Below are 14078 nucleotides of genomic sequence, written 5' to 3'. Positions count from 1 at the left end.
TGCGTTTCAGTTCGCATCGATATTTCAGAACCGAAAGATTTTTCGAAAAAAGTGGTAGATAGCCGAAAAAAGTGACAGGGGTGCAACACGAGGACTTCCCAGGAGGTCACCCATCCTAGTACTACTCTCGCCCAAGCACGCTTAACTTCGGAGTTCTGATGGGATCCAGTGCATTTGTGCTGGTATGATCGCACCCAGCATGCCTATCCATTGTCAAAGTAATAAAGAGTTTCCACTCGCATTGTCGTACGAAGTCTGTTTAAATGAAAGTGCGAAAAAATCCTGCTAGATAACATCGGATGGACGATCCGAGCATGTCGGGAAGCCGGATGACCGCCAGGGCTGTCATCGCGCGATGAATCTTCCCGATTACCCCCGAATCAATATAAGAATCGCCACGATCTGACGGGCGGATCAAAAGTTATCGTCGGAACGATATTTGTGCACCAAGGGTAGCTCACGGCCAGTAAACACCTTCCGACCGGATTCATGACTTTCATCCACTAGTACACTCATCCGCTATAGCTTGTACGTCACTGAATCTAAACAAACCCCCGCTATAATTTGACCGCAAATGAAATGTCAGAACGAATTCCGTTTATCGAATCAAACGACACTATCACCCCGCCATAATAAAGACCGGACGTATTTGAATTCACTATCCGGCAGAAAATAAAAAGATCCCAACCGAAACGTACGAGGCGTCGCACTAAACGTGCGTTTCAGTTCGCATCGATGTTCCAGAACCGAAAGATTGTTCGAAAAAAGTGGTAGATAGCCGAAAAAAGTGACAGGGGTGCAACACGAGGACTTCCCAGGAGGTCACCCATCCTAGTACTACTCTCGCCCAAGCACGCTTAACTTCGGAGTTCTGATGGGATCCAATGCATTTGTGCTGGTATGATCTCACCCAGCATGCCTCTCCATTGTCAAAGTAATAAAGAGTTTCGACTCGCATTGTCGTACGAAGTCCGTTTAAATGAAAGTGCGAAAAAATCCTGCTAGATGCCATCGGATGGACGATCCGAGCATGTCGGGAAGCCGGATGACCGCCAGGGCTGTCATCGCGCGATGAATCTTCCCGATTACCCCCGAATCAATATAAGAATCGCCACGATCTGACGGGCGGATCAAAAGTTATCGTCGGAACGATATTTGTGCACCAAGGGTAGCTCACGGCCAGTAAACACCTTCCGACCGGATTCATGACTCGCATCCACTAGTACACTCATCCGCTATAGCCTGTACGTCACTGAATCTAAACAAACCCCCGCTATAATTTGACCGCAAATGAAAAGTCAGAACGAATTCCGTTTATCGAATCAAACGACACTATCACCCCGCCGTAATAAAGACCGGAGGTATTTGAATTCACCATCCGGAAGAAAATAAAAAGATCCGAACCGAAACGTAGGAGGCGTCGCAATAAACGTGCGTTTCAGTTCGCATCGATGTTCCAGAACCGAAAGATTGTTCGAAAAAAGTGGTAGATAGCCGAAAAAAGTGACAGGGGTGCAACACGAGGACTTCCCAGGAGGTCACCCATCCTAGTACTACTCTCGCCTGTGGTACCCGAATCCCGCGAGAGGGGTGGGGCGCGAGCCGCCGCGCTCTCTCTCTTGGTCTCTCGTACCCACGCGATTGGCGTGTGCATTTTAATGTTGATTTGAATTAATCTTTCCTGTGAACTTGGGATCACTAAGGCAATCCGAATTCCACACGAAAGAGACTGACAGAGTCGCCACCTAGATGTGGGATCTAGGACCCGTAATTAACCAGAAATCTAGACTCGCTACCTGGTTACGAGAATGGAAGGTATGGGGAGTTATCCGCCACATGCACCATTCCTGCCCGATAATCGGTCTTCGATTCCAAAAGCTAATTCTTTTAAATTTATTTTAAATGGCTCATTCAACTCTATGTTAATGTGCGAACTAAGTGACATGCATCCTATGATCTAATTTTAATGTGAATCCTAGATGTGTATCTTGATTTATTAATTTGTCTGGATTCATTCTAAGTGAAAGTTCTCCTAGAATTCTAATTTCATGGAAAATCCTAAGTGATTTGATTAACCATTTACAAGAAAATTAATATACAAAACACCACAATTTGTTTGTGGTGCCGACTCGCGGGTGGTATGCCATCAGACATCCAAGCTGCCTACGTACCCAAGCCTTACTGGGATCAGAGTCGACGTAGTTCGGTGTACCTAAGCTAAGCTACTTATGCCTAACTCAACTAGGACACCGACCTAGACGGGATTGACTGTTTCAACAGTTTTAGGAGAAGTTATTTAATTCAAGTTGAGGATTTTATTATCTTAGGATTTCATCTAAGATGCTATATGATTCTCATCTAAATGCAAATGGTCCCTTAGACTAATGCAGGTTTGCCTACATCCTAGTTTACTAGGCTTGTCGTAGGGAAAGATTGGGTGACTAGTGTAACTAGACCTATGGCACGGTTGCTATACATAGCAAACGTCCGTGATGAGGCTGGACTCCTAACTCTAGGACTCCCTAAAACCTAAGACTCCCTAAAACTTAGGACACGACACGACACCGGTGTTCCTAAATTGGGCTCTAAGGGTCCTTACGACGGAAACCGTAATCCAACGGTTCCGAGAGACACGAGGTGAATCGATTTCAGTTCTTGAGGTTAGTGAAAAAAGGGATGGAAGAGATGATGAAATAGTGTGAGGGAATGAGAAAGATAGAGAAAGGTGCGACTGAACTTGGGAGTACCAAATTGCCTACGTACCCCGCGATGGGGATCAAGCCACACGTAGTTCCGCTGGGGAGGTTACTTGGATTTTGGAAAACAGAATTGGTATTTGGATCAGGAATCGGGTTTGTATTTGAGCATTGGACTTGAGATTCAGAAACATTGATTTAGCAATGGGATTTTGGAATTGGGAATTTGCATCAAAGAATTGAGCATATAGGAATCATCAAGGGTTTGAATTTTGGGAATTCAAAATGGGCGGGCTTATGAGATTCGGCCAAATGGATTCAGACATGCGACTCAGATTGTGTTGGGATATGACTTGGTTAGGCAAAAGGGAGGAAGTTCTATTAGGTGTAAACGGGCATTAGTAGAATAGGGGAATGGCTCGGTTGTGACATGGAAGGCCGCCACTTGGTCGAATGCGACTCGGTTGCATTGGGATGGGTTGATTAAGGAATTGGATTGAGTCAACTAAGGGGAGAGTCCAATCGGTTAAAGAGGTTGAGCATACTCGACTAGAGAGTTGGGTCAACTCGACTAGGGAGGTTGGCTAGAGTTGACTCAGTTGAGCTGGGTTGGGATCCCACTTGGTTGGATTGTATTGGGGCGATTTGACTTAAGCTGCAGGTGGCCTGGCTGGGTTAGATTTAATGTAACCAGATTTATGGATAAATGGTGTGCCTCAGTGAGTGGACAAAGGTATGGCTTGGGTTGATGTGACTCGGTTATAGGGTTTAAGGCTTATGGGTATGGGGTTTAGTGAGTTGGGTCTAAGTTAGGAGCAAACCCGAGACTAGCCATGGTCTAACCAGGAGGAAGCAGGGTACAAACCAGGGTGCGGACCAGGGTGCACCAGGGTGCGAACCAGCAGGGAACCAGGGTGCGAACCAGCAGGGGAACCAGGGTGCAACCAGCAGGGAACCTGGGTGCAACCAGCAGCGAACCTGGGTGCAACCAGGGTCTAACCAGAGTGCGAACCAGCAGGGAACCAGGGTGCGAACCAGTATCGAACCTGGGTGCAACCAGCAACGAACCTGGGTGCAACCAGGGTCTAACCAGAGGCTAACCAGGGGGAACCAGGGTGTGAACCAGGGTACGAACCAGAGTACAACCAGGGGCTGGCCAGGGTGCGAACCAGGGTGCGAATTAGTAGGGAACCAGAGTGCGAACCAGCAGGGAACCAGGGTGCGAACCAGCAGGGAACCAGGGTGCAACCAGTATCGAACCTGGGTGCAACCAGCAGCGAACCTGGGTGCAACCAGGAGCTAACCAGAGGCTAACCAGGGGGAACCAGGGTGTGAACCATTAGGGAAAAATAAAAATGAAGATCAGATGGGTTAAGAGAAGAGGGAAACATGTATAACTTCAAAGTCTACCATCAAGAAGAATATGAGTAAAGATTGATCCTAGATGCTTCCTAACATGGTTTTTCTTTTAAAGTAAAAGATATGCATGAAAACAGACCCTACATAAAATTGAAATAAATGCCTACCTCTTTGAAAACCCACTTTGTGTTTGATTTTTCTTTGATGTTAATTCCTTGAAGATGATTCCTTGCTTGATAATGACCGCTTTTGATATATATCACCCAACGTATAAAATCACCCGATCCGGCAAGGATGGCCGAACCCTTGAAGAGATGAGGGAGAGGGATGAATTTTCTAAGAGAGGGGTTCTTTTTTTTCTTCTCTTCTTCCTCCTCCTTTTGGATGGTGGGATGAGAGGGTATTTATAGGAGAATGGGATAGGAGGTTAGGTGAGGTTAGGTGAGGTTAGGTGAGGTTAGGTAAGGTTAGGTGAGGTTAGGTGGTTAGGTGAGGTTAGGTGAGGTTAGGTGAGGTTTGGATGGTTAGGATGAGAGGAGAGGTTAGGTGAGGTTAGGTGAGGTTTGGATGGTTAGGATGAGAGGAGAGGTTAGGTGATTTTGAATGGTTAGACCCAGGTCAAGATCTGCCATTGATCTAACGATTTACGGAAATCGGGTCTCGGAATGGAATCAGGGTCCGGGCTATGAAGTGACCCTAGCTTATTTTGTCCCGATTGATGATCCGTAAAGTCAGATCAAGATATTAATGACCTAAAACATATAAATCAATGATAGAGGGGGTTCTCACATGGATTTAACACACTAAATTCACCAATCAGGGTATTTTTCAATTTTTCGGATCTAATCATCTCACCAGGTACATCTCTTTATCATTTTGTTTTTTTCAAAAAATTTGAGGATGCATACTTTACCAATGAAATTCTACGGATCAATATATTAGGTTATTGTTGGTTAAAGTAAGGCAAAATGTGGGTGTCTACAGATGCCCCTCTTTGGTAGAGACGACGTAGTCATCGAATACCAAAGTCAAAATGACAGAACCATTTTGCGTAGCTTTAATCGACAAAGAACCCCCTAAACACAATGCAACCTAATATAATGCAAGACCTTAGATGAAATCCTAGAATTGGAATGCAATAAAACAAACCCGCTGCGGTGCCGCTGGCAACGAGAGAAATGGGATACCATTTTCAAATGGATTTTCGGAGGGAAAGGAATATCGCTTTTGAACAGCTTCAGAGGAAATGAGACGTCATTTTCAAATGGTCTCAGAGAGAATAATGGATGACTTTTGAAAGATTCTTAATGAAAACGCAGCATCATTTTTGAATGGGCTTGGGCAAGATGAAATACCGTATTTATACGGATTCGAAGGAAATGAGACATCATAGTTGTATGATGTTCAAAGGGGATAAGAGACCATAGTTGTATGGACTCGAAGAGAATGAAATACCGTATTTGTACGGATTCCAAGGAAATGAGACATCATAGTTGTATGATGTTCAAAGGGGATAAGAGACTATAGTTGTATGGACTCGAAGAGAATGAAATACCGTTTTTGTACGGATTCCAAGGAAATGAGACATCATAGTTGTATGATGTTCAAAGGGGATAAGAGACCATAGTTGTATGGACTTGAAGAGAATGAAATACCGTATTTGTACGGATTCCAAGGAAATGAGACATCATAGATGTATGATGTTCAAAGACGATAAGAGACCATAGTTGTATGGTCTCGAAGAAAAGAGGCACCGTTCTCAAACGGGCTTGAAGAATTTAGAGATTTTTCATAGCATTGGATTTATTATTATTTTTTTGAATCGGGGATTGGATTTGATGAATTTTTTTTTTTTTAATTTATTTTATTTTTTTTTTTAATTTTATTTTTGGGAAATGAAACATCATAGTTGTATGATGTTCAAAGGGGATAAGAGACCATAGTTGTATGGACTCGAAGAGAATGAAATACCATATTTGTACGGATTCCAAGGAAATGAGACATCATAGTTGTATGATGTTCAAAGGGGATAAGAGACCATAGTTGTATGAACTCGGAGAGAATGAAATACCGTATTTGTACGGATTCCAAGGGAATGGGACATCATAGTTGTATGATGTTCAAAAGGGGATAAGAGACCATAGTTGTATGGACTCGAAGAGAATGAAATACCGTATTTGTACGGATTCCAAGGGAATGAGACATCATAGTTGTATGATGTTCAGAGAGTATAAGAGACCATAGTTGTATGGACTCGAAGAGAATGAAATACCGTATTTGTACGGATTCCAAGAAAATGAGACAGCATAGATGTATGATGTTCAAAGAGGATAAGAGACCATAGTTGTATGGACTCGAAGAAAAGAGGCACCGTTCACAAACGGGCTCAAGGAGAAGACGAGACCATTCACAAATGGATTCGAGAAATGAGGCACCGTTCACAAACGGGCTCAAAGAGGACACGAGACCATTCACAAATGGACTCAGAAAATGAGGCACCGTTCACAAACGGGCTCAAGGAGAAGATGAGACCATTCACAAATGGACTCAGAGAATGAGACACCGTTCACAAACGGGCTCAAGGAGAAGACGAGACCATTCACAAATGGCCTCGAGAAAAGAGGCACCGTTCACAAACGGGCTCGAAGAATTTAGAGGTTTTCATGAATTTGAATTTGACGTAGAATTGGATTTGATGAATTTTGGATTTGAACTTAATGAAATCGGGGACATTATAGATCGTGCCCAATAAAGATATTGGAAACCAAGACTTTGACGAATGATGAGACGACCAACCTTATGAACGAAGAACCATTAGTAACAAGAATGGATTAGGAACACTTTTATGAAACTTCAACAAGATTTTTCTCAATGAGACTGTTGGTCTTGTCTTCTTGGGATTTTGATAACTGAAACCTTGAACAAGACATTTGAGATTGGTAATTTAGAACAATGGCTCTCTTGGATATAATCATGAAAAAGTGGGATTTGCCTCTTGACAGGTGTTTAGATAAACATTTCTTGACCAGGATAGTATTTAACTAACTGGAAGGAGATTCCGAATTTTAATGGTTCATCTTTCTGAGAAATTGGCTCAACCACCATTGCATCTGGGGCTCTTCCAAGCTTAAGGTGCCTTCCTGGGGTATGATCTTTTTACGGAAGCTGGGCTTTTTGATGTTTCTACTTCTGAACTCTTCTGAGTTGATCTTCTTTGAAATGTAGCTGTTTGACTAGATTCTCGAACCCTTTCAGGTATAATTGCAGGGAGCTGCCTAGGCCGGGCTTCCTTCACCAAGACAGTTACATCATTTGGACATAGGAACGACGATTGACTCTTTCTAAAGAGAAAACTTAGATGAAAGGCACTACTCAAAGGATTGAGCAGCCCTGAAGGAGTGAACTTAGAATAACAAAGATTGACTGACTACACTGACAGACACAGTGATGCTTCTGACTTAGTTAATATTTTGTTTGGTAAGTCTATCCTTCCGAGGAATAGTTTTTCAATTGGTAAACACTGGACCTTTTCCTTAAAACAGTAATGCCTCAAGGATTTAATTACGACCCCTAAGATTGCTTAGCTTCAATGCCCCCAGTTTTGAGGATATCACTTGAATTTGCTTGAACTTCAGTTGATCTTCAGTCTTGATACCGGCTGTTGCCTTCTTATACTGATTCTCTTACCGTGACCAAGTCACCTCTTCAGGGTTTTTAACTTGGCGGACCGCGCTAGCCTTAACTTTTGCCTGAACCACCTTTCTAGGTTTTCGATCCAGCAGGCTATCCCCTTAGCTTTTGCCTAAGCCGCCCTTTCGGGTTTTCAACTTAGCAGGGGAATGATCTTAAATTTTGCCTAGACCGCCCTTTCAGGTTTTCAGTCTAGCAGATCTTCAAACTCCGTTATTTTTCTTATTCATCATCATTTCATTTTTTTATTGTATCTCAGGACCTAGCTCATTAGTTCTGAACACCAGAAGGACTTTTATAGGTAGGATAGGGCTTTTCAAAGAATGGCTTAAGGCTCAACAAAGATTTCGACCGAACCTGTGAACATGTCGCCTACATATCCCAAGGTAGGAATCAGGTCGTGTGTAGTTCAGGGCGAATGCCCCTAGTTTGAAGATAAATTGTTTGATTTTTTTTTTTCCTTTTTTCTTTTCTTTCTGGAACAATTAACTTCTCTTCTTTTGGAACTTGTCCCTCTCTTTTTTTTTTGAAAGGGTTGAATTTCTTTTCCTTTTTGAATCGACCGAACTCGGTTCAACTGAGTTGCCTACGTACCCCAGTATAGGGATCAGGTCTCGCGTAGTTCGGGGAAATGCCCCAAGTTTGATGGGTTTTCAAGAAAATTTGATTTAGGCTCGAAGGGTTTGCAAATCGGTATTCTTTTGACATTGGGTTTTGATTTTGGGATTTAATCGGCCAAAGGAGGCCTTTCGATGTTCAGATTGGGAATCGATCTAGGTTACTAGAGTCCCTCTGGTACTGATTATTTTTTTTCCCTCTTTTGTTTTTTTTTTTTTTTTCGCGGAGTTTGACGGCATTTCCAGGTAAGAGATAATGGATCTTCTTCTTTCAAGATTCTAATACGTGCTTTTGACTTTCATAGAGCGAAACTTGTTCTTTGACATCCTCCATCTATGGATTCGTACTCTCGATATCTGATGATCACTTTTCATTGTTTGCTTTTGAACTTTTCATCTTGAATTTGTTGGCTTTATGAATTTGAGAACCAAGGTCATTGATTGGAAATATGAAAGTTGTTTCCACTCTATGCCCCTTGTATAGCATATATCTTCTCACTTTCTTCATTTTCTTTGAGCTTTCCATCTATGTCTTGCCCCTGGTATCGGTTGTAGCTTTTCTAGACAATCTTCTTATTCTTGAAATAATTTTATCAATTCTTCACACTCTTTAGAGGGTAATGTATTTTCAATCGGCATTCACTGAATCAAAGTTTCAGTGCCAGTGTTTATCATTTCAATTTCATCTTTGAAAGGTTGGGATTGGCGCTCCTCCTCTCGTTCAAGTAATTGCTGTGACTCAAGTGGAGTTTCGTCAATTTTGTCCTCATTTGAGGAGGGAGTCTTATTTTAAGATCAGAAGCACACTTAAGAACAGACACAAGTGAACTTTTTGGAACTGACTGAAATTTTATTTAAAGAAAAGCTATTACATCAGACGACCTATCCTGAACATGCTCACGATTCACAACTCTAAATAAGAAAGAGAAACAGAAGATAACTTGCCTGGACTAGGCATTGACCTTTAACTGTAAGACCGGACTCAACAATTATACTGACCATGATGACTGACTCAACATAAAATAGTAAGTGACTAAAACTTTAACTGCTGCAACTGTTTGGCGTTGAAGGCTCGGCGAAGGCTGGTTCGTTCTGAACATCATCATGGCTGATACTTTCAATTTTGGACAATGATGACTGATTCGCATAGGGAAATGCCCCTAGCTCAATGATTCTGAGAGTGAACTCTGAAGGACTTAGCAAAATAATCTTGAAAAAGGTAGCCCCTAGAGGAGGAACAGACCAGGGGTACAAGCAAGATTGGATTATCTGGACCAGGCATGATCAGATCATGAGAACGCATAATCGAAAGATTGTGAGATTCTGCATCTGCCAGTTAGGGGATGGCATGAAGATACGATCGAATCGTATGACAGAAGAACGAAAGACGCACGATCAAAAGATTAGATGAGATAGCATAAGATTGCTTTCAACGGATAGATCATGAATGACTAATCCTATGAGATCTTTGAAGATTATGGGATTTATATCCTAACCCAAAGGGAAATTTTTTTTTTTTTTTTCACATTTTATCAGTGTTACCTGAAGGCATCAACCCTAATCCTAATCTATCGGAGTGGAGAGAGAATCTCGACTCATGACTTTGTTCGTGTATCTAAGGACCGATCGTGACCATTGGAAGATGGACCACGGCCTAATCTAGACACCAATGGGTAGGATATCCTAAACTAGGCTCACACACATGATGCACATGTGTTCGTATACTACATGCATGTGTGGGTTAATCTAGGGGTAAGGCCAAGAGTTCCCTTAGCGCGAATCCCTGTTCGATATACTGTACCAGTGTCCGGCGTATCAGTACGTGAACAAGAGATCCGTTTACGTACCATAAAGGTACTAGGCTAAGGGTGGAATGCTTCTCTAGCACAGAGGCACCAGGTGATGAAATCCCAGTCAACCATGCTAGATAACACTCCGGGTTCCTAAAATAGGATGTGTGTGCATGTGAGATGCAGGGTTTAGATGCAAGTGATGTAAGTGTGTGCAATAAGTTCGCGCAATCTATGATGCCTTCAGGTTTTATTAAATTAAGTTCGAGTAAAATGTGATGAGAAAATAAAATAAGACAAACTAATCTAACAAGCACAAGCATAAAAGAGATAGAGTTTTCATGAGCCAGTTAAAATAGATTCAAATGAGTTATCCTTTGGAATTGTAATGAAGTTAGGTGGTCCCCAGCAGAGTCGCCAAACTGTGGTACCCGAATCCCGCGAGAGGGGTGGGGCGCGAGCCGCCGCGCTCTCTCTCTTGGTCTCTCGTACCCACGCGATTGGCGTGTGCATTTTAATGTTGATTTGAATTAATCTTTCCTGTGAACTTGGGATCACTAAGGCAATCCGAATTCCACACGAAAGAGACTGACAGAGTCGCCACCTAGATGTGGGATCTAGGACCCGTAATTAACCAGAAATCTAGACTCGCTACCTGGTTACGAGAATGGAAGGTATGGGGAGTTATCCGCCACATGCACCATTCCTGCCCGATAATCGGTCTTCGATTCCAAAAGCTAATTCTTTTAAATTTATTTTAAATGGCTCATTCAACTCTATGTTAATGTGCGAACTAAGTGACATGCATCCTATGATCTAATTTTAATGTGAATCCTAGATGTGTATCTTGATTTATTAATTTGTCTGGATTCATTCTAAGTGAAAGTTCTCCTAGAATTCTAATTTCATGGAAAATCCTAAGTGATTTGATTAACCATTTACAAGAAAATTAATATACAAAACACCACAATTTGTTTGTGGTGCCGACTCGCGGGTGGTATGCCATCAGACATCCAAGCTGCCTACGTACCCAAGCCTTACTGGGATCAGAGTCGACGTAGTTCGGTGTACCTAAGCTAAGCTACTTATGCCTAACTCAACTAGGACACCGACCTAGACGGGATTGACTGTTTCAACAGTTTTAGGAGAAGTTATTTAATTCAAGTTGAGGATTTTATTATCTTAGGATTTCATCTAAGATGCTATATGATTCTCATCTAAATGCAAATGGTCCCTTAGACTAATGCAGGTTTGCCTACATCCTAGTTTACTAGGCTTGTCGTAGGGAAAGATTGGGTGACTAGTGTAACTAGACCTATGGCACGGTTGCTATACATAGCAAACGTCCGTGATGAGGCTGGACTCCTAACTCTAGGACTCCCTAAAACCTAAGACTCCCTAAAACTTAGGACACGACACGACACCGGTGTTCCTAAATTGGGCTCTAAGGGTCCTTACGACGGAAACCGTAATCCAACGGTTCCGAGAGACACGAGGTGAATCGATTTCAGTTCTTGAGGTTAGTGAAAAAAGGGATGGAAGAGATGATGAAATAGTGTGAGGGAATGAGAAAGATAGAGAAAGGTGCGACTGAACTTGGGAGTACCAAATTGCCTACGTACCCCGCGATGGGGATCAAGCCACACGTAGTTCCGCTGGGGAGGTTACTTGGATTTTGGAAAACAGAATTGGTATTTGGATCAGGAATCGGGTTTGTATTTGAGCATTGGACTTGAGATTCAGAAACATTGATTTAGCAATGGGATTTTGGAATTGGGAATTTGCATCAAAGAATTGAGCATATAGGAATCATCAAGGGTTTGAATTTTGGGAATTCAAAATGGGCGGGCTTATGAGATTCGGCCAAATGGATTCAGACATGCGACTCAGATTGTGTTGGGATATGACTTGGTTAGGCAAAAGGGAGGAAGTTCTATTAGGTGTAAACGGGCATTAGTAGAATAGGGGAATGGCTCGGTTGTGACATGGAAGGCCGCCACTTGGTCGAATGCGACTCGGTTGCATTGGGATGGGTTGATTAAGGAATTGGATTGAGTCAACTAAGGGGAGAGTCCAATCGGTTAAAGAGGTTGAGCATACTCGACTAGAGAGTTGGGTCAACTCGACTAGGGAGGTTGGCTAGAGTTGACTCAGTTGAGCTGGGTTGGGATCCCACTTGGTTGGATTGTATTGGGGCGATTTGACTTAAGCTGCAGGTGGCCTGGCTGGGTTAGATTTAATGTAACCAGATTTATGGATAAATGGTGTGCCTCAGTGAGTGGACAAAGGTATGGCTTGGGTTGATGTGACTCGGTTATAGGGTTTAAGGCTTATGGGTATGGGGTTTAGTGAGTTGGGTCTAAGTTAGGAGCAAACCCGAGACTAGCCATGGTCTAACCAGGAGGAAGCAGGGTACAAACCAGGGTGCGGACCAGGGTGCACCAGGGTGCGAACCAGCAGGGAACCAGGGTGCGAACCAGCAGGGGAACCAGGGTGCAACCAGCAGGGAACCTGGGTGCAACCAGCAGCGAACCTGGGTGCAACCAGGGTCTAACCAGAGTGCGAACCAGCAGGGAACCAGGGTGCGAACCAGTATCGAACCTGGGTGCAACCAGCAACGAACCTGGGTGCAACCAGGGTCTAACCAGAGGCTAACCAGGGGGAACCAGGGTGTGAACCAGGGTACGAACCAGAGTACAACCAGGGGCTGGCCAGGGTGCGAACCAGGGTGCGAATTAGTAGGGAACCAGAGTGCGAACCAGCAGGGAACCAGGGTGCGAACCAGCAGGGAACCAGGGTGCAACCAGTATCGAACCTGGGTGCAACCAGCAGCGAACCTGGGTGCAACCAGGAGCTAACCAGAGGCTAACCAGGGGGAACCAGGGTGTGAACCATTAGGGAAAAATAAAAATGAAGATCAGATGGGTTAAGAGAAGAGGGAAACATGTATAACTTCAAAGTCTACCATCAAGAAGAATATGAGTAAAGATTGATCCTAGATGCTTCCTAACATGGTTTTTCTTTTAAAGTAAAAGATATGCATGAAAACAGACCCTACATAAAATTGAAATAAATGCCTACCTCTTTGAAAACCCACTTTGTGTTTGATTTTTCTTTGATGTTAATTCCTTGAAGATGATTCCTTGCTTGATAATGACCGCTTTTGATATATATCACCCAACGTATAAAATCACCCGATCCGGCAAGGATGGCCGAACCCTTGAAGAGATGAGGGAGAGGGATGAATTTTCTAAGAGAGGGGTTCTTTTTTTTCTTCTCTTCTTCCTCCTCCTTTTGGATGGTGGGATGAGAGGGTATTTATAGGAGAATGGGATAGGAGGTTAGGTGAGGTTAGGTGAGGTTAGGTGAGGTTAGGTAAGGTTAGGTGAGGTTAGGTGGTTAGGTGAGGTTAGGTGAGGTTAGGTGAGGTTTGGATGGTTAGGATGAGAGGAGAGGTTAGGTGAGGTTAGGTGAGGTTTGGATGGTTAGGATGAGAGGAGAGGTTAGGTGATTTTGAATGGTTAGACCCAGGTCAAGATCTGCCATTGATCTAACGATTTACGGAAATCGGGTCTCGGAATGGAATCAGGGTCCGGGCTATGAAGTGACCCTAGCTTATTTTGTCCCGATTGATGATCCGTAAAGTCAGATCAAGATATTAATGACCTAAAACATATAAATCAATGATAGAGGGGGTTCTCACATGGATTTAACACACTAAATTCACCAATCAGGGTATTTTTCAATTTTTCGGATCTAATCATCTCACCAGGTACATCTCTTTATCATTTTGTTTTTTTCAAAAAATTTGAGGATGCATACTTTACCAATGAAATTCTACGGATCAATATATTAGGTTATTGTTGGTTAAAGTAAGGCAAAATGTGGGTGTCTACATCGCCCAAGCACGCTTAACTTCGGAGTTC

General features: G+C 43.0%; 2 non-coding genes across 2 annotated transcripts; both read right to left on the bottom strand.

Annotated features, from left to right (window-relative positions):
• Positions 1 to 77: 77 nt before the first annotated feature.
• LOC143872837 (5S ribosomal RNA) lies at positions 78 to 196 on the bottom strand. The gene has a single exon (XR_013247567.1). It is a non-coding gene; the product is annotated as a 5S ribosomal RNA (ribosomal RNA).
• Positions 197 to 793: 597 nt separating this feature from the next.
• On the bottom strand, positions 794 to 912 carry LOC143874756 (5S ribosomal RNA). Its single transcript, XR_013249427.1, has one exon. It is a non-coding gene; the product is annotated as a 5S ribosomal RNA (ribosomal RNA).
• Positions 913 to 14078: the final 13166 nt, after the last annotated feature.

Source organism: Tasmannia lanceolata, unplaced genomic scaffold (assembly GCF_043159265.1).
Source record: "Tasmannia lanceolata isolate RefF3 unplaced genomic scaffold, GAP_Taslan_0.1 ptg000003l, whole genome shotgun sequence".
NCBI lineage: Eukaryota > Viridiplantae > Streptophyta > Magnoliopsida > Canellales > Winteraceae > Tasmannia > Tasmannia lanceolata.
Note: the sequence above shows the minus strand (reverse complement) of the source record. Positions and strands in the feature narration are given on the sequence as shown.